Genomic DNA, 21229 nt, shown 5'->3' on the forward strand with positions numbered 1-21229 from the left:
GCACTCAGCTTGTCTGGGGTTTTCTTATAAGAAGTGTGTGTGAGGAACTCTGTCCTAGCGTTTTTGCCCCTCTGGTGTTCCTAGTGAGCTGTTACTACAGCCCGTAGGTCCACAGGTAAGCCAGCCTGAGCTGGCAGAGGCTCGTCTGCCCACCCTGGGTGGACCCCATCTTCAGCACAACAGTCAGAATGCCGCAAAATGGACTTGGCCCTCCTGACTCTGCTCCGGCCCCATGAATATCCCGGGATGTCGGTTCACTGTGACCCGCGAGGGCAGGTGAGGCAGTCCATGGGAGAGTAGCGTAGGGGGTGGTGCTGGACCCTTGCAGGGGAGGCATGGTTTGCAGTTAGAGTCTGTAAACGGAGCCAGGAGCACTGCAAAATACTCACAGTGCTCATCTGTCGTGGTCTGTTGTCTTCCTGGGCTGCTCAGGGGCACCCTTCTGGGTGGTGAGTGGTTGGTGTCTAAGGGAAGCTTGCCCTGCTCCAGGCTACCATTTTTTCCCTTACTTTGGGGGACAGACGAAGTGAACTCGGGACTGGAAAATTGGTGATGTGCAGGGAACGGATCAATAAGCAATAAGTCCAGGTGGTCCCCGTGACCCAGTGATTATTGGGCCCAAGGTGCTGGCTTGAGAGCGAGGGTGGGAGATGGAGGCTCCACTTCACTCATCTTGCTGATTAAAACAGACTGAATTTTCAATGCAGTATCAGCCTTGGTTCACCATGCCATTCCTGGAGGATCCCAGGCTCTGGGATTTAGCAGGATGGCAAGAAGGGCTGGGCTGTGTGAACCTGGGCCAGGTGAGGCAGCCGTGGCCGTGCTGGCTGCGGCTGGAGGAGCTGCGGGAGAAACACCGGGACCTGCTGGGGACCTCGGGGGACCTCTCACATCAACGGTCGCTACCTACCCCCATGCCCAAGGGGACTGTGGTGGGCACTGGGGGGCCATGGCCTGGGTGCCTTGGCCTGGCCAAGTGGGAGTAGGAAAAAGGGGTCAGGGGATGTGGCCAGGGCCACCATGAAGGGCCTTGTGTGTTTAGGGAGAGAGTTGGTTGTGAGTTGAAAAGGCTTGGCCTGTGTTTACATCCCCACAGTCTCCTCTTGGCTTAAAGTTCCCCGTGTGTGAAAGAGATGAGTTGGTGGGTATTGATTTTCTTGCCTAAGATTAGTCTTGTTGGCCTGTGGGCCTGCCTCTCAGGTGCAGTCAACCCCTGGGGTCCGGCAGGCAGCACCAGAGATGGTTGGCCATCTGTTTGTCTGTCTGTCGTGTCTCACCTCCAGGGACCAGAAGTGCAGCACCCCTGTGTTTTATCCCCAAGTCAGTGACTCAGTTGTGCCTACTAGCATCTTTCAGAAAAATCCACCAGAGACTGCTGATGCTAACTGTGCTGAAACATTTTCTGTATGTATGGAGTTCAGTAAGTATGATGGGGTCACATATAAAAAAGTGATTTTGATTTGGAGATGGTATTGATTTGCTGCATATGAAATGGGAATTCAGAAAAATTCAAGGACTCTAATGAATCATAAAGACTTAATGATTCATACTGTATAGCGAGATAAACCACTGCAGCTTTGTACCATATATGCCTTTCCATCATATGACCAGTAGCTTCTGAAAACCAGATGATTTCTTGCCTAAAAGAAGAGAGATTGTGAGCTCTGAGAATTACAACTGAATTTGTATAAATGATCTTTGTGTATGTTCATATGAAAGCTGTCAACAGCAATGACAGCTGAACATCACAGGTGAGCTGAACACCAGTCTGGAGCCTGTGCAGGTAAGAGTAAGGCAAGGTTCTTGATCTCAGGACCTCATAATCTTGGTGTGCCATAAGGAAGATACGTATGAAAATCCAACCGTAGATGAAGGTCTGTGCACTGTGCTGTTCTTAGCGTCTTACATCTTCATCTCGAACGCATGCATACATCTGATCTAAAATATTCCAGTTTATTTGAAAAAATATTTGCCAGCTTCTACATCAGTGAAATACCCCTGCTTTCTATCCACCCTCCCCCTCTTGCTGCAGTGTTGCTTTCTGGCTCAGGGAATTTTAATTGTCTGATTTTTTGACTAGAGCTTTGTCTACTGTCTTTTTTTCTCCAACCACTTCCCCTTTTACGCCTTGCCTGCACATGTCAGAAGGTAAAACATACTTAGAAATAATAACACCTCCTCTTCAGAGAAGAGCGTAATATGTTCTTCAAAAGATACTCTTGTGTCCCAGGTTTGGTTTTGATTTTTAAATGCAGAATCATCAGCCAGCTTTCCAAAAGATCATTAGATGCTTCCATGCTTTCTTTTTTTAAATAAAACATAAATGCCATTGTGAATTGATAGCGTAGCAGTTGTACATGGAAATTAGCTGTACATGGAACTCGAGAAGCTTGCAAGTTCAGACAAAAAGCGCACAGAGCATATCCTTTCTAAATAGGCAGTTTTCAACATGGATAATTTGAACACTTCAGCATATGAAATGTGACGTAGAGAATTACTTGGGGTAAACTGTAACCCAAATGCTAGTCTATATCACATGACACAGTGGTGTTCTGACCCAGAAGCCCATAATCCAGTTCTCTGTATCCTGGTCAACGACCAGTGCTTTATAAATTTGCATATGCATCAGAAATGGCTTTCTGTAAGTGGAAATAGTAGTCTGTTGACTAGCAAGATGAAAGTTAGAAATTGACTTCTTGATGAAACTTTAAAATTGTGAAATGGCCAAAAATTATTTTAAAAGTGTTCTCTACCCTTAAATGGCTCAGGTAAGAGAACCCAAGGAGGCCTGTGCCCTTTAGCCTTAGGGATGAAAGTACTGCTGTGTCCAGCTGTGAATGCTGGAGAATTCTGTTTCCTGGTAGGCTGCAATGGTCACAGACAGGGACCATTGGCCAAGTTTTGAGTAAGTGGGTGATCTGTAAGGGTGGCAGAATCTTGCCTCTGGGATCTGGGCCTGCATCTTGAATGACCTTCCTTGAACTTTTCCGTGTCAAAGTGCCTTTAAAAGGACTAAGAAGCCAGAATTGAAAGAGACACGTGTACCCCAGTGTTCACCGCGGCACTGTTTATAATAGCCAGGACATGGAAGCAACCTAGATGTCCATCAGCAGATGAATGGATAAGAAAGCTGTGGTACATATACACAATGGCGTATTACTCAGCCATTACAAAGAATACATTTGAATCAGTTCTAATGAGGTGATGAAACTGGAGCCTATTATACAGAGTGAAGTAAGCCAGAAAGAAAAACACCAATACAGTATACTAACGCATATATATGGAATTTAGAAAGATGGTAACAATAACCCTGTATGCGAGACAGCAAAAGAGACACAGATGTATAGAACAGTCTCTTAGACCCTGTGGGAGAGGAAGAGGGTGGGATGATTTGGGAGAGTGGCATTGAAACATGTATAATATCATATAAGAAATGAATCGCCAGTCCAGGTTCAATGCATGATACTGGCTGCTCAGGCTGGTGCACTGGGATGACCCAGAGGGATGGGATGGGGAGGGAGGTGGGAGAGGGGTTCAGGACGGGGAACACATGTACACCTGTGGCAGATTCATGTTGATGTATGGCAAAACCAATACAATATTGTAAAGTAATTGGCCTCCAATTAAAATAAATAAATTTTAAAAAATTTAAAAAATATAAATGGACTGAGAACCAGGATTCTCATGAGCCCACAAATCAGGCTGGATGAAGTGTTCCACTGACACGTGGGTCTTTCTTCTCAGCACTAGCAATTAAGTCACTGAGCGTGAAAGTATAGTTTGGTATGACATAGTGTGGTAAATATTATTAATAATAGCTTGTACTCTGAAAGCATTCACTGTGTGCCAGGCACTGTACTATGCTGGGGTCAGCAAACTTTTTTTTAAAAAAAAAGGTCAGATAGTAAGTATTGTAGGTTTTATGGAGCAACAGACAAAATTGAGGGCATTGTGTAGGCACTTATATAGCACTTTCCAATGCAATTATGTGTAGGTACTTATATAGCCTTTTCCAATGAAATCATTTAAAAAATGTAAAAATGGTCTTAGCTCATGGATCATAAAAACAAACAAAAAAACAGGCTACTGGCTAGATTTGGCCCATGAACCATAGTTCAGTGATCACTGTTAGAATACTGGAGTGGGTTACCATTTCCTTCTCCAGGGGATCTTCCCGACCCAGGGATCAAACCTGAGTCTCCCCATTACTGGGAGTAATGAGTCTCCCAGTATCTGCATTGGGGGCAGATACTTTAACCTCTGAGCCACCAGGGAAGACTTACCTGTATTAGCTCATTTAATCTTTTCAGTCACCTCTGAAATAGGTACTGTCATATCCCCATTTTAGGGATAAATAAATAGAAGCAAAGAGAAGTTAAGTTTACTTTCTGGGGTCAAACAGTTTTATTCTGTTAGTACAGTATAAATAATAGAGTCTAGTATAATGATTATTTTTCTCTATGTACATATTCTTCTTTGGAAAGCCCAAACACACTACAGAAAAAGACATTGATTGGGATGTCCCTCTAATGAAATAATCTGTTTCTGACATCAAAGTGCCCAGTCACTGGCAAGTATCTGGCAGAAGCAGGGCCGGGGGGACGGGGTCTGTTGCAGGATGAAAGTATGGGGACAGAAGGCAAGCCTTTTCTCTACCTGTGCCCAGGCTTAAAAACTCTCTCAGCCTCCTACTTTCCCTAATCTTCTCAGCTGTACAAACAGCAGGCATTTGGTGACAATCAAGCCGCAGAAAACAAAGAGCGAAGAGCACAGTATTCCCTGTAGCTGCTAGGCAGGAACACTTACTCCCTCTGTAAAATAATGGAGCTTTTATCAAGGGCCTCCTAACACAAATAACAACTGAACATTTATGTCTCCAGGTGGCACATTGCAGTCATTCATCTCTGCATAACTTGCTGATTCATGCAGAACAGTAGTTGAAGCTAAATTTTCAGTTTGTCTTTCGACCTTGCTGATAGTATCAGCCGGATACTTGGGATAACCGATGACATGCACTTATGCGTGGAAGAGAAGTTGAAGCTTTACTGTCTCTGAAAGGAAATGTCACAGACAGCAAACGCAAAGATTGCTTTGGTCCCGAGCCTCTGGCACCAAAGGAACGCTCCTGCTGGCTAATGTTCTGAAATGGCGGATGCTTTTACTGGTTAACGGGGCAATGATTCTCTGATATGGGTGTCATTTTTGCTGGCTCTTTAATCCGTAGCAAAGTCAAGTGGAAACAGTTTTGTTGTGGGTAGGCAGGAGTCATAGGGCCCTTATTTGAGTAATCATCACTCTGGGAACAGTTCAAAACATTAATGGCTTAGAACTTTCCAATTTTCTGAGCATCCCTTATTTGGCAAGGCGAGGCAGTGAGGGTTCTGGCCAAATTATAAGCAGCATTCTGGATATAAAACGGAGTTATCACTTATTCCATATGAGGATTTCAAACTGTAAGCCATTTCAATTACTCAGCAGCTAGTGGGACTTGAATGCCTCCTCTGAGCAAAAAAATATTAGATATCATAACACAGCCAAAAATTCAATGTCGTGTTTCTTGTCTATGGACATAATACTAAAATTATACTAAAATCATGGTTACCATCTGGGTTCAGCTGATCCACAAGATTAGCAAAAACAAAGTGTTATGTGGTAAAAGTATGTGAGTGCTAGAATCATGTTGTTGTTCAGTTGCCCGGTCAAGTCTGACTCTCTGCGACCCCATGAGCTGCAGCACGCCAGGCCTCCCTGTTAGAATCATAAGAATGTGTAATTTTCTATGTCAGAAACAGCTGAATCTTGTTCAACCCACTATGAAGTAATAGATTTCTGGCTTACCCTATGGAATGTTTACTATATTATTATTAAATTTAGTTTTGGGAGGCTTTCTTGCATACTACTTTTCTGTGAATTCCTTTTCTTTTTTGATTGAGGTATAGTTGATTAACACTGTTATATAAGTTTCAAGTGTACAGCATCGTGATTAACAATTTTTAAAGGTTTTATTCCATTTATAGTTATTGTAAAATACTGTCTGTATTCCCTGTGTTGTATAATATTATCCTTGTAGTTTATTTTATACCTAAATAGTTTGCACCTCTTAATTCCTTATCCCCACCTCCCTCTCCCCATTGATAACCACTAGTATGTTCTCTATATCTGGGAGTCAGCTTCTATTATATTCACAAGTTTGTTGTATTTTTTCAGATTCACATGTAAGTGATATCATATACTATTTGTCTTTCTCTAACTTATTTCACTTTGCATAATACCCTCAAAGTCCATCTGTATTGCTGCATATGACAAAATCAGATTCATTCTTATGGCTGAGTAGTATCCCATTGTGTGTGTGCATGGGTATTAGTCGCACAGTCATGTCCAACTCTTTGCAGCCCCATGGATTGTAGCCCACTAGGCTCCTCCGTCCATGGGATTCCCTAGGCAAGAATACTGGAGTGGATTGCCGTGCTGTCCTCCAGGGGATCTTCCTGACCCAGAGATTGAGCTGATGTCTCTTATGTCTCATGCCCTGGCAGGCAGATTCCTTACCACTAGCACCACTTGGGAAGCCATATATATGTATATACACATATACACAAACACACATACACATGTATGTGGTAGCTCAGCAGGTAAAGAATTGGCCTGCAATGCAGGAGACCCCAGTTCAATTGCTGGGTGGGGAAGATCCCCTAGACAAGGGACAGGCTACCCAGTCCAGTATTCTTGGGCTTCCTTGGTGGCTCAGATGAATCCACCTGGATGCAGAAGACATGGGTTCAATCCCTGGGTTGGGAAGATCCCCCGGAGGAGGGCATGGCAACCCACTCCAGTGTTCTTGCCTGGAGAATTCCATGGACAGAGGAGCCTGATAGGCTATAGTCCACGCGATTGCAAAGAGCTGGACACGACTGATCAACTAAGCGTGTGTGCGCATGCACACACACACACACACACACACACACACACACACACACACATATATGCCAGCTTCTTCATCTGTTGATGGACACTGAGGTTGCTTCCATACTTGGCAATTTTAACTTGAGTACTTTGACTGTATATAGCACCCTACTGCCTAAAATACTGAAGACCTGAAACCCCTAACACTTCTGAAAGAAACTGTGCTCACTTTTTCAGTTCTGTGATATCCCTAATGTCCAGTGGCCGTTTACACTGGGTTTACATACCCTCTGCTTGCTGCTGAGTGACGGGGCATGAATCACAGCTAGTGAAGGGGGAATGTCTTTGCTGAGCACCCCTGGAAGCCACAGAGAGCCCATCGTCACATGGCTTCTGGAGGGAGAGTCTCTTGGACCCACAGCAGATGGAAACTTCCAGGTGGGATGTCCACTCTACACTGTCCTGCCTGAGACATCTGTACAGAGGATGACAGAATGGGCACTGACCCCTCACAATGCCACATGCAGTTAAATGAGCTCAAATGCACTCTCCTCCTAAATATGATATTGCTCAAATTATAAAGTTACATCGCTTCTTCCCTTCTGGTTGATAATAAGAACTTAAGTGAGAGTTTTAAAGGACCTACAAGTGATTTTCATACCGTTTCATAACAAACAATTATTAGCTACCTCCTGTGTCCCGGACTCTGCCAGGCTCTCATATGTCATCTTTTCCTCCCCACAACTCAGTGTAAATAACAGGGCAGGGCTTAGAACCCAGGGTTTCTGAACTAGATCCAGGGGGACTCGGGTGCCACAGTGCCTTTCTGACCTTCTTTGGGTGTCTTTCTCAGGGCCGTTTAGTAGACATTAGCTAATATGTTTTGTAAGAGGAACCGATTTGGTAACACAGAAAATGAGAACAGCTTGCTTTTAATTTCTTTGGGAGAGATTGTGTGAAATTAAAAGCTTCTACACCAGGCTCAATGACACTTTTCACTTGGGCAGTTAGTGTAAGCAACCCTGAATGGGACTGTCCAGAGCGATTATTTTCTTAAGGAGGAGGAAACAAGACAAAGTTCATGATAACCCTCTCCTGACAGGTCAAACTCAGCCAGCCAGCTTGACTTCCCTGGGGCGAACCTGCGTCAAATTGAACACAAAGATTTACTTACTCGGACTTAAAGAGGAACCAGAGCCTCCTTCCTGCGGGAATTGCCACCCTGCTCTGGAGAACCGGGCAGTCACAAGTCCAAAGCAGTGACCACAGTAGCAGTGTCGTTCATCGGAATGGCGACTGGATGTTCTGGTTTAGTATGCTCTGATCTAATGCTACGCTACAGTTTGTTTGGGCTCCCCAGGTGGTGCAGTGGTCAAGAACCTGCCTGCCAGTGCCAGAGATGCAAGAGACACGGGTTCCATCCCCGGGTCGGGAAGACCCCCTGGAGGAGGAGGTGGCACCCCGCTCCAGCATGCTTCCCTGGGAAATCCCACGGACAGAGGAGCCTGGCAGGCTACAGTCCAGGAGGCTGCAAAAAGTCGGATGTGACTGAGTCCCCCAAACACACACACTGTAGTTTATTTAAGTGTATCATAGAAAATATGTAGAAAATAGGTCTAGCAAATATTTCATTGATTTTTTTAAAAATTGGAATATAGTTGCTTTACAGTGTTTTATTTTCTGCTGTACAGCAAAGTGAATCAGCTATATGTAGACATTGTTGTTTTTTAGTCGCCAAGTTGTGTCTGACTCTTTTGTGACCCCACGGACTGTAGCCCGCCAGGCTCCTTCTGTCCATAGGATTTCTCAGGCAAGAATACTGGAGCGCGTTGCCATGCCCTCCTCCAGGGGATCTTCCTGACCCAGCAATTGAACCCGGGTCTCCTGCACTGCAGGCAGATTCTTTACCTTGTGGGCCACCATCTGCTGCTTAACATAGTACTCCTTCAGTCACAAGTCAATGGCAGCTCAAGTGCAGACCTTCACCATGATGGGCTCCCAATCCCGCCCCCTCCCTGCAACTCAGCACAAGGCGTTGCCTCCGACTGCCCCAGAACCTGCACCCAGCCCCACTGGAGGCCAGAAGAGAATAGTAGTCACTGGACCAAGGCAGGGGCGTGGGCAGGGAAGAAACTGTCCTAGGGAAGCAGCGACATGGCAAGACAAGGGACTGTGTGTGAAGCAGGCTCCAAGACACCATCACCTCCAGTGATCCCATTAGACTTCACTTGCAAAACACAAATTCAAAGATAAGATTATGAAGGATTTCAAGACAGTGATGACAGAATGTTACACCCCAAGCCTGGAGCCCTTCCGAGCAGGTAGAAAGTGCAGGGGCAACAGTGATGCCCAGGAGGTGGGTCCCAAGGGTCTGGCTGACCCTCCAAGGAGCCTCCATATAGTGAGCAGCCTCGCTATCCAGAAAGAGATTCCCAAAGCAGAAATGACAGCCAGAGAGCCACCACGCTGCCAAGAGGTAGCGCTCCTAAATTTGAATTTAGCGGGAGACAAAATGACCATAATTATGGTGGCTCAGACAGTAGAGAGTCTGCCTGAAATACAGGAGACCTGGGTTCAGTCCCTGGGTCAGGAAGATCCCCTGGAGAAAGGAATGGCTACCAACTACAGTATTACATGTTTTGTAATATGTATAACTCCAGTTCTACATGTGGCAACGCCCTGTGCTGAGTTGCAGGGAGGGGGCGGGATTGGGAGCCCATCATGGTGAAGGTCTGCACTTGAGCTGCCATTGACTTGTGACTGAAGGAGTACTATGTTAAGCAGCAGATGGTGGCTCACAAGGTAAAGAATCTGCCTGCAGTGCAGGAGACCCAGGTTCAGCTGCTGGGTCAGGAAAATCCCCTGGAGGAGGGCATGGCAACGCGCTCCAGTATTCTTGCCTGAGAAATCCTATGGACAGAAGGAGCCTGGTGGGCTACAGTCCATGGGGTCACAAAAGAGTAAAGAGAATTCCATGGACTGAAGAGCCTGGTGGGCCACAGTCCATGAGATCGGAAAGTCAGACTGGGTCACTGACTAACACTGAGGAGGAAAATTAGTTCAGGGATCTAAAATCTTTGCCTCAGGCTCAACAATGTCCAACTAATTATTCGGATGATCTTGTAAGTGGAAAAACTTGTTTGTTGACAAGCTAAAGGGAAGGTACTTAATGAGAGCTCTAATCAGATAATCAGCACAGAAGCCACCAAATCACGAAATCCAAACAAACAAACAAGAAAGCATTATCTTATTAGCTGGGCCAAAACACCAGATGGTCAGAGAAGCAGCTCTGGGAGCCTGGAAACTAAGATCTTAGGAGAGAAAAATAAAAGAAGAAAGGAAAGCACCATTGACACTCCTGAGTTAGGAATGGAACAAAATTCAGATAAGCTTAAAAAGAACAACCATGGGTCTTGCTCTACAGACGTGAATTTGAGCAGACTCCAGGAGATGGTGGAGGACCGGGGAGTCTGACACGCTGTAGTCCCTGGGGTCACAAAGATACAACTTAGTGACTGAACACCAACAACGATGAGCATTGCATTTTCCAAAGCAGAATACACATGTCACCCTCACTGGGTTATAAGCCTCAAATAGAACTATTTGACACACATAACTAGGGCATTGCTGCTGCTGCTGCTGCTAAGTCGCTTCAGTCGTGTCCGACTCTGTGTGACCCCATAGACAGCAGCGCACCAGGCTCCCCCATCCCTGGGATTCTCCAGGCAAGAACATTGGAGTGGTTGCCATTTCCTTCTCCAGTGCATGAAAGTGAAAGGTGAAAGTGAAGTAGCTCAGATCGTGTCCGACTTAGGTCAAGTCTTTTGTGTAGGCTGTCATGCCTAATTTTCAAAACCACCTTTCAATTTTAAAAACCTTTGAAGTATAGTTGATTTACAATGTCATGTTAATTTCTTCTATAGAACAAAGTGATTCAGTTATACATATTTTACGTTATTTTTTATATATTATTTTCTATTACCGTTTATCACAGGATATTAAAAATAGTTGCCTATGCTATACAGTAGGACCTTGTTGTTTATCCTATATATAATAGTTGGCATCTGCTACAATATGTCAGCAAATTTGGAAAACTCAGCAGTGGCCACAGGACTGGAAAAGGTCAGTTTTCATTCCAATCTCAAAGAAAGACAATGCCAAAGAATGCTCAAACTACCGCACAGTTGCACTCATCTCACATGCTAGTAAAGTAATGCTCAAAATTCTCCCAGCCAGACTTCAGCAATACATGAACCATGAACTTCCTGATGTTCAAGCTGGTTTTAGAAAAGGCAGAGGAACCAGAGATCAAATTGTCAACATCCGTTGGATCATCAAAAAAGCAAGAGAGTTCCAGAAAAACATCTATTTCTGCTTTATTGACTATGCCAAAGCCTTTGACTGTGTGGATCACAAGAAACTGTGGAAAATTCTGAGAGATATGGGAATACCAGACCACATGACCTGCCTCTTGAGAAATCTGTATGCAGGTCAGGAAGCAACAGTTAGAACTGGACATGGACTGGTTCCCAATAGGAAAAGGAGTACTTCAAGGCTGTATATTGTCACCCTGCTTATTTAACTTATATGCAGAGTACATCATGAGAAACGCTGAGCTGGAAGAAACACAAGCTGGAATCAAGATTGCCAGGAGAAATATCAATCACCTCAGATATGCAGATGACATCACCCTTATGGCAGAAAGTGAAGAGGAACTCAAAAGCCTCTTGATGAAAGTGAAAGAGGAGAGTGAAAAAGTTGGCTTAAAGCTCAACATTCAGAAAACGAAGATCATGGCATCCGGTCCCATGATGGGAAACAGTGGAAACAGTGTCAGACTTTATTTTTTGGGCTCCAGAATCACTGCAGATGGTGACTGCAGCTATGAAATTAAAAGATGCTTACTCCTTGGAAGAAAAGTTATGACCAACCTAGATAGCATATTCAAAAGCAGAGACATTACTTTGCTGACTAAGGTCCGTCTAGTGAAGGCCATGGTTTTTCCTGTGGTCATGTATGGATGTGAGAGTTGGACTGTGAAGAAAGCTGAGCACCGAAGAATTGATGCTTTTGAAGTGTGGTGTTGGAGAAGACTCTTGAGAGTCCCTTGGACTGCAAGGAGATCCAACCAGTCCATTCTGAAGATCAGCCCTGGGATTTCTTTGGAAGGACTGATGCCAAAGCTGAAACTCCAATACTTTGGCCACCTCATGCTAAGAGTTGACTCATTGGAAAAGACTCTGATGCTGGGAGGGATTGGGGGCAAGAGGAGAAGGGGACAGCAGAGGATGAGATGGCTGGATGGCATCAGGGACTTGATGGACGTGAGTCTGAGTGAACTCTGGGAGTTGGTGATGGACAAGGAGGCCTGGCGTGCTGCAATTCATGGGATCGCAAAGAGTCGGACATGACTGAGCAACTGAACTGAACTGAATCCCAAACCCCCTCCTCCTTGGCAACCACAAATCTGTTCTCTGTGAGTCTGTTTCCATTTCATAGGCAAGCTCATTTGCGTCATATTGTAGATGCCATCTATGAGTGATATAATATTTGCCTGTCTCTTTCTGATGACTTCACTTTTTCGTATGAGAGTCTCTAGGACCCCTCATGTTGCTGCAGTTGCATTATCCCCTTCCTATGGCTGAGTAGCGTTCCGTCGCGTGTATGCACCACATCTTCCTTACCCGTTCATCTGCTGATGGGCGTTTAGGTTGCTTCCATGCCTTGGCTGTTATGAATAGTGTTGCCGTGAACATAGGGCTGCATGTGTCTTTTTGAAGTATCATTTTGTCTGCATACGTGCCCAGGAGTGGGCTTGTTGGATCCTGTGGCAGCTCTAGCTTTTTGAGGAATCACTGTCCTGTTTTCCATAGTGGCTGCACCAGTTTACATTGCTGCCAATAGCGTAGGAGAAAACCACCTTCCATCAACCTCAGTCTGCAGTGGGAAACCAGGTGGAGAGAGATAAGGGTCCTCATCCAGAGTCTCCCAGGTGGTACCCAGTCACATAGACGAAGTGGGACAGCAGCACCTGCCTCCATGCTTCCTCAGACGCACAGTACTGGCTGCCTCTGTTTTCCTCCAGTGGCACAGAAAGCATTGCTTAAAGCCCTGTGTCCTGATTTTTTATTTGAAAACTGTAATCACTCGAGCCAAAGAACGGGTGTGACAGCTATATGAAAAGCAGCAAAAGGACACGAGAAATCTCACAGCTCCTCCTGTTTTCTCTCTCCCTGCTGGTATGAATCTTCTCTCCCAGACATCCTATGCCTCTGTGTCCTGTTTGTAAAATAAAAATCATAACAAGGTCTTCATAGTGGGGCTTCCCTGGTGGCTCAGCTGGTAAGGAATCCACCTGCAACGTGGGAGACCTGGGTTCAATCCCTGGGTTGGGAAGATCTCCTAGAGAAGGGAAAGGCTACCCACTCCATATTCTGGAATGGGGAATTCCATAGACTGTTTAGTCCATGGGGTCACAAAGAGTCAGACGCAACTGAGCGACTTTCACTTTCATCATAGTGTGTCCAAAACGACTAATAGTGGTAATATGTGTACACGGCTTAGCTATGTACATGAGGGAAGCCTCAATACAGATTTAGCCTAAAAAGTAAATTAATGAAGACTTTATTATACATCCTCTGCTCTGTGGTAAAGACAGAATTTTTACTCTATCTTGAAATGACAAGTGAAGTATATGAATAATGAGACCCAATTTCTAAATCATTTTTATCAGTATCTATTATCAGTATCTGTTCGTTTTAGTATTAATGTTAGTGTCTGTGCTGGCATGGAAGAGATAGTAGAATGTGGGAAGTCAGATGCTGTTGATCTCTGTTGTTTCTGTTTAGTTGCTAGGTTGTCTAATCTTTGAAACCCCATGGAGTGTAGCCCGCCAGGCCCCTCTGTCCATGGGATTTTCCAGGCAAGAATACCTGAGGGGGTTGCCCTTTCTTCCTCCAGGAGATCTTCCCAACCAGGGATTGAAAGGCATCTTCTGCATCTCCTGCCCCAGCAGATGGACCACTGAGTCCCTAGGGAAGCCCTGCTTTCTCCTTAAGTGAGTGAAGTGAAGTCGCTCAGTCGTGTCTGACCCTTTGTGACCCCATGGACTGTAGCCCACCAGGCTCCTCTGTCCATGGGATTTTCCAGGCAAGAATACTGGAATGGGTTGCCATTTCCTTCTCCAGGAGATCTTCCCGACCCAGGGACTGAACCCGAGTCTCCCACATGGTAGGCATTGCTTTACCGTCTGAGCCACCAGGGAAGACCAGCTTTCTCCTTACTAAGACTAAAATAGGAAGAAAGCAGAGCCGCGCATTAAGGTGGGTCCGAAAGAATTACAAATGTAGGGCCTAATGATAATTCAATCTTGGGTTGTGTTGCAAATATCAAGAAATGTACCTAGTGTGCTTGACTTCCCAGTCTTACTCTCCTAGCTCTCAGAAAATTCTCTGAGGCTCCCAGACCCCACATGTGGCCACCTTAGTCGATCAGTAAGGGTCTAAAGGAAGAACTAATCCCCAACTTCCCGGCTCCAAATGTTACTGATTTATCTTCTCTGAAATTTATGTCTAATATATTTCTCAGTAATCCTGATCACTTCACTGATTTATTTTCTATTTAGTAGTTTGCTAGCTAAAAATGATTTAGGAATTGGGTCTCATTATTCATATACTCTATTTGTCATTTCAATGTAGAGTAAAAATTCTATCTTTACCTAACACTGTGATACAGAGCAGAGGATGTATCACAAAGTCTTCATTGATTTACTTTTTAGGCCAAACAGCACTTTCCAACATTCTCTTAGGGAATTCATTCTCCAGTCCCTGTAAGTTGACTTCTGTGAGTTAAGACTTTGGATTCTCCCATCCAAGTACTAACCAGAGTCAACCCTGCTTAGCTTCCAAGATCATTTGAGAGCCAGAGCATTCAGGGTGGTATGGCCATAGACTAGACCTTGGATCCTAAAGAGGGATCCTGTGCACCAGGAGGCCTTGTGAGAATCCCACCATACTCTAAGCTACACCTGCCACCCAACCACTTTGGGAAACTCATGTCAAAGGCCTTGCAGAGGTAATCTGCCTTGATCACCAGTCACGAGAAGGAAGACCTGCCATTACCCAGACTGGGCAGAGAGGTTTATGATTGGCACACAAGTAGTCCATCTGGACTGCTCTTAGTATTTTGTCACCAAACTTTGGTACTCATCAACATGAACCCATCATAGACAGAGTAGCCACAGCCTGAGAAAGGGGACTGAACCCCCTCAGTGATGAGAGTCTGAATTTCTGCTCCAGGAAACCCCAAAGACCAGCTGAGCCATTAGCTGAGGGTGAAGGGAATTTTGACTGGTTAGCCAAGGAGGGAGAGAGTGAATATCATGTGTGGCCTCCAGGCTCACTGCAGCGGTGGGGGTGTCGTGTGTCTCCCTCACTGTCCCCCTGCAAGTTCCCCTCGGAGGCTCACCAGAATCCTGAGGAACTGGCCCCAGAATTCTTGCAAAGTTAGCAAATGGCTCAGGAAAGGGATGTCTGTCATGTATGCAGTGGCACAGCCAGGTCCTCCCTTCCAGATGGAAAGATTTATGCCCCAACAACTGACCATCACAGTTGGTGATGGTTTGCTCTCTTCAAGAATTACCTCACCTGAAGAGGGCCCCCTGGCCAAGATCATGTGCCCCACTGGGCTGACAGCATATAGTCTGAAGGGCCTTTCCAGCTTCAACGTGTCCCGTGGTGTAAGGAGAGTTCTTATGTGACTGTTCCTCAGTTCAACTCCTCCTCCTGCCCAACTTTTCTTCATCTTTAACCCCCAACCTTAATAAACTTTATATATGCTGAGCTCCATCTCAGAACTTGCTTCCCAGGGAACCTAACTCAAGGCACTCGTGATTACTTAGACTAACAGTAAACTCTTCATCCAGACAATCATATTTCTTTATCTTTGAAGTGAAAGTCTGCCACTAAGTCATGTCCGACTCTGCAGCCCAGCCTTATCTGGTGGGTCAGATGGACATCCAGGAAGATGACAGGCTTGATCTATTATGTTCTGCAAACAGGGGCTATCCACTGGCTAAAGGAACTAGCAGCAAGAGGTGGAGAGGTGTTCTTCTATGGGCCAAAATGAGGAGGTGGATCAAAATCTTCCCAAGTGAGGAGCTGGAATAATAGCAGGCCTCATTTGTTGTACTTGTTCAGTCGCTAAGTCGTGTCTGACTCTTTGTGACCCCATGAACTGCATCATGTCAGGCTTCCCTTTCCTTCACTACCTCCTGGAGTTTGCTCAAATTCATGTCCGTTGAGTTAGTGATGCAGTCTAACCATCTCATCCTCTGTTGCCCCCTTCTCCTCCTGTCCTCAATCTTTTCCAGCATTAGGGTCTCACTGCTGCTGCTACTGCTGCTCAGTCGTGTCTGACTCTGTGCGACCCCATAGACGGCAGCCCACCAGGCTCCCCCGCCCCTGGGATTCTCCAGGCATGAACACTGGAGTGGGTTGCCATTTCCTTCTCCAATGCATGAAAGTGAAAAGTGAAAGTGAAGTCGCTCAGTCGTGTCTAACTCTTAACGACCCCATGGACTGCAGCCCACCAGGCTCCTTCGTCCATGGGATTTTCCAGGCAAGAGTACTGGAGTGGGGTGCCATTGCCTTCTCCGAGGGTCTCATTGGACACCTTCAAAAAACTCATAGAGGGTTAACATTTTCCTGCCTTCCCCAGGGAAGGCATCACCCACTAGCCAGGATGGACCAAAGATGACCTATATATTAATACATATAACAGAGGATTCCAGGTTAACAACCAGCTTAATCCACAGGGAAAAATCACAAATTTCTAATGTTTTGCTCATTTCCATGGTATAAAGATTCATGGCTGATTCTAAGCTACTGACATGACATTGCTCACTGATTGTGAGGTTGAAAAGAATTAACACAGCACATGGCTGTATGGCATCTCCACCAGACACGTGCAAGACACGTCAATAATCCTGAAGACATGATAGATGATAGCAAAATAAGACAGGAAGGCAGCTATGCTCACAATAAGATAGGGGATGGCAAGTTTTGAGTATTTATTGCCTCTTTTTTAGTATAATTTATTTTATTATCATTTTATGTGATTTAATTGTTAATGGTGACATTTGTAACATTTGGCCCATAAAATTCCTAAAAATTTAACAGTTGGCTCAAACAATCTGGTTCAGGCCAACTCCAGCATATCACTTGGTGTGGGAGCAGTTAAGAGCAAAGACCGTCCCTGTTTTCACCTCTCTTAGCAGTCCCCGACACGGAAACCTAGAAACAGAAGACCAGAAAGGTGAAGAGAAAAGTCATGTCCCTCTCCCCAGCCAGATAGATGTGGGCATAAGAAATGTTCCAGTTCCCCACTGCTGTGTAATAAACCCTCCCAGGATGTAGTGGCTTTCCTCTCTTGCTTCTGAGGGTCAACAGCACTCATCTGGGTAGTGGTTCTCTGGCTCCATGAGCAGGTCACTGGAGCTACAGTCACCTGCGGCCCTGACTAGGCTTTCCTGCCCATGGTGTCCCATTTACACATCTGGCCCCTCGGCAGAGACACCTAGAAAACTGGGCTCAGCGAGGACTCTGAGTTATCTGGGCTCAGGACTTTTCCCTCTCCACATGGTTTCTCCACATGGCATGCTAACATACCGGATTTCCTACTTGATGGCTCAGGGCCTCCAAATATGCAAAGTAAGAAGTTGTAAGGCCCTCTTTTAACTTAGACTCAGAACTGGCACAGCAGCCTTTTCTGCTGATTAATAGGAGTCTAAGGCCCAGCTCAGGGCTTCCCTGGTGGATCAGTGGTAAAGAACCCACCTGCTAATGCAGGGGACACAGATTCGATCCCTGGTCCAGGAAGATCCCACATACCTTGGGGCAGCTATCGCATGCACCACAAATACTGAGCCTGTGCTGTAATGCCCACGTGGTGCAAATACTGAAGCCCACACAGCCTAGAGTCTGTGCTCTGCAACAAGAGAAGCCACAGCAATGAGGAGCCCACACGCTGCAACTAGAGAAAAGCCCCTACTTGCCCCAACTAGAGAAAGCCAGCACAGCAACAAAGACCCAGCAAAGACAGCCAAAAATAAATTTTAAAAATTACATAGAAAAAGAAGAGGCCCAGCTCAGATCCAGTATAGGGGGGACAATGAAGGCTGTGGTGCTTTAAGGCCATCTTTGGAGATCAGCTACCATGGGATTGGGGATGTCCAGGAGGTAAGGGAGAGATGGTTTAAATCAGATTTGAAATTGGAGGTTTACATTTAAGATTGGATCAGATTGAGATTTTTTTTAATTTATTGACTATAGTTGATTTATAATGTCTTAATGTCTGCTGTACAGCAAAGTGATTCAGTTATGTGTGTGTGTATATACATTCTTTTTAATATTCTTCTCCTTGTGGTTTATCACAGGATATTTTTGTTTTGTTTTGGGTTTTGGTATTTATTTACTTTTAAGAAAAGTAATTTTGACTTTCTGTTTCAAGACTATGGCAATAATCATCCATTTGAATGCCCTGCAGTAAAAAAAATAATCACATGAAAATTCAAAATGAACCATCTAATCCAGTAGCATGCTTAAGGGAAATCTAGATAGCCTGCCAACTCTAGGAAGCAGAAGAATGGCTTGTTAATAACCAAAGTTAGGTATTACAGAAGGGTTCTGACTTGGTGAATTTTCAAACTTGTAGAGCCTCATATTTGGGGGGAAGTGTGTGCTCTTTTTGGGGGGGGGGGGTGCTGGCTCAGCAGTAAAGAATCTGCCCGCTAATACAGGAGCCGCAGGAGACTCAGGTTTGATCCCTGGGTCAGAAAGATCTCCTGGAGAAGGAAATGGAAACCCACTCCATTTGGCAATATTCATGCTACAATAATCCCAGGGACAGAGGAGCCTGGAGAGCTACAGCATGGGGTCGCAAAGAGTTGAACGTTACTGAGTGATTGAACATGCACACACTCTTTTAAAAATAGAATTTATTTTTTTAGAGCAGTTTTAGACTCACAGCAAAGCTGAGTGGAAAGTACATGATACCCTCTGTTCCCACACATGCACAGCTTCCCTCACTATCAACATTCCCCACCAGAGTGGTACACTTGTTATAATCATTGAGCTGACATTGATAACATCATTATCACTATCAACATCCCCCACCAGAATGATACATTTGTTATAACTGATGAGCCTACACTGATACATCATTACCACTATCAACATCCCCCACCAGAGTGGTACATTTATTATAATTGATGAGCCTACATTGATACATCATTATCACCCCAAATCCATAGTTAACACTAGGGTTCACTCTTGGTGTAGTACATTCTATAGGTTTGGAAAGATGTGTAATGACATGTATCTAACATTACAGTATACAGAATAATTCTACTGCCCTAAGAATCCTCTGTGCTCCATTCATTTATCCCTCCTTGCCTAGTCCTTGGCAACAATTGATCTTTTTACTGACTCCATAGTTTTCCCTTTTCCAGAATGCCATATTGTTGAATTGTTCAACATGTAGCCTTTTCAGATTGTCTTCTTTTGCTTATTAATATGTATTTATGATTTTTCCATGTTTTTTTCATGGCTTGATAACCCTTTTTTTTTTAAGTGCCAAATAACATTCCACTGTCTGGATGTACCACAGTTTATTCATCCTGTCTCTTACTGAAGGCCATCTTGGTTGTTTCCCAGTTTGGGCTATTATGAATAAAACTATTAAACACATACAGTGCAGGGTTTTTGTGTGGATATAAATTTTTAATTCATTTGGATAAATACCAAGGAACACGATTGCTGGATGATATACGGTAGGAGTAGGTTTATAAGAAACTGCCAAACTGCCTTCCCAAGTGGCTGTGGTGGTGGTGGTTTAGTCACTTCAGTTGTGTCCAACTCTTTGCAACCCTCTGGACTGTAGACCATCAGGCTCCTCTGTCCATGGGATTCTCCAGGCAAGAATACTGGAGTGGGTTGCCATACTCTCCTCCAGGGGGTCTTCCCAACCAGGGATCAGACCCACGTCTCTCACGTCTCCTGCATTGGCAGGTGGGTTCTTTACTACTAGCATCACCTGGGACATCCACAGAGTGGCTGTACCACTTGAGAGTCCCTGTTGCCCCACATCCTTGTCAGCACTTGGCATTAAAAGTGCCTCAGACTTTGGTCACTCTGATAGGTATATTGATATCTCATTGTTTTAATAAATCTAATCTTTAAATTGGAAATAATAACACCTAATTCACAGTCCTCAGTATTAAATGAAATAACTTGTAAAATATGTAGCACACTGCCTACCATTTTAAAAGATGCTTATCATAAATAGTAGTTTCCTTGTTCTCTCACTCCTTAGTTAAACCTTATAACTTGTGACTTCTTTCAACTTTTTATTTTATATTGGAGTATAGTTGACTAACAATATTGTGATATAACAAAGTATCACAGGATAGTGAATGTATATACTACATATACCTTACTATACTATATACTTTATATACTATGATATATACACTATATACTTACTATATTATATATACTACATACACCCTTTGCAATACCTTAAGACCTTGTTGTTTATTCTATGCACAATAATTTGCATCAGCTAATCCCAAACTCCCAATCCATCCCTCCCCAACCCGAGTTTGAGGGGTTTTTTTTTTAAGTTTTTATCCTTGCTGCATGTGGGCTTTCTCTAGTTGTGGCAAGGGGAGGGCTACTCTTTATCGCAGTGCAGGCTTCTCATTGTGGTGGCTTCTTTTGTTGTGGAGCACCGGCTCTAGGCATGCCGGCTTCCGTAGTTGCGGCTGTAGCGCTCCAAAGTGCAGGCTCAGTAACTGTAACACACAGGTTTAGTTGCCCCTCTGCATGGGGAATCTTCCCAGACTAGGGATGGAACCCACATCCCCTTCATTGACATGTGGATTCTTTACCGCTGGACTACCAGGAAAGTCTGAGATTGAGTTTTAATATAACTGAAAAGTGTCAGGAAATCATGGACTCTAAGAAAAAAGAAAATGCTGTGGGTGGGAAATGAATATTTAACATAAAAGTTTCAGGGGGTATTTGCAATATAAGATAAATTTGTACATATATCTCTACTCAGTTTAAGCTTTTTTTTTTTTTTTTTTTTGCCTTTCATACTTCGTATTTCTCAATAGTTGCTTGACCCAACATCTTTCTGTCTGCTCTATACAATGAAACTACAAACTAAATGAGAATAGAAAAAAAGCATTAAATTGTACAAATTACAAATTTGTTCCCAAATATACTTCACGTAAATAAAATGCACATTTCAGTAAGAGATCTGC

Source organism: Capra hircus, chromosome 9 (assembly GCF_001704415.2).
Source record: "Capra hircus breed San Clemente chromosome 9, ASM170441v1, whole genome shotgun sequence".
Taxonomy (NCBI): domain Eukaryota; kingdom Metazoa; phylum Chordata; class Mammalia; order Artiodactyla; family Bovidae; genus Capra; species Capra hircus.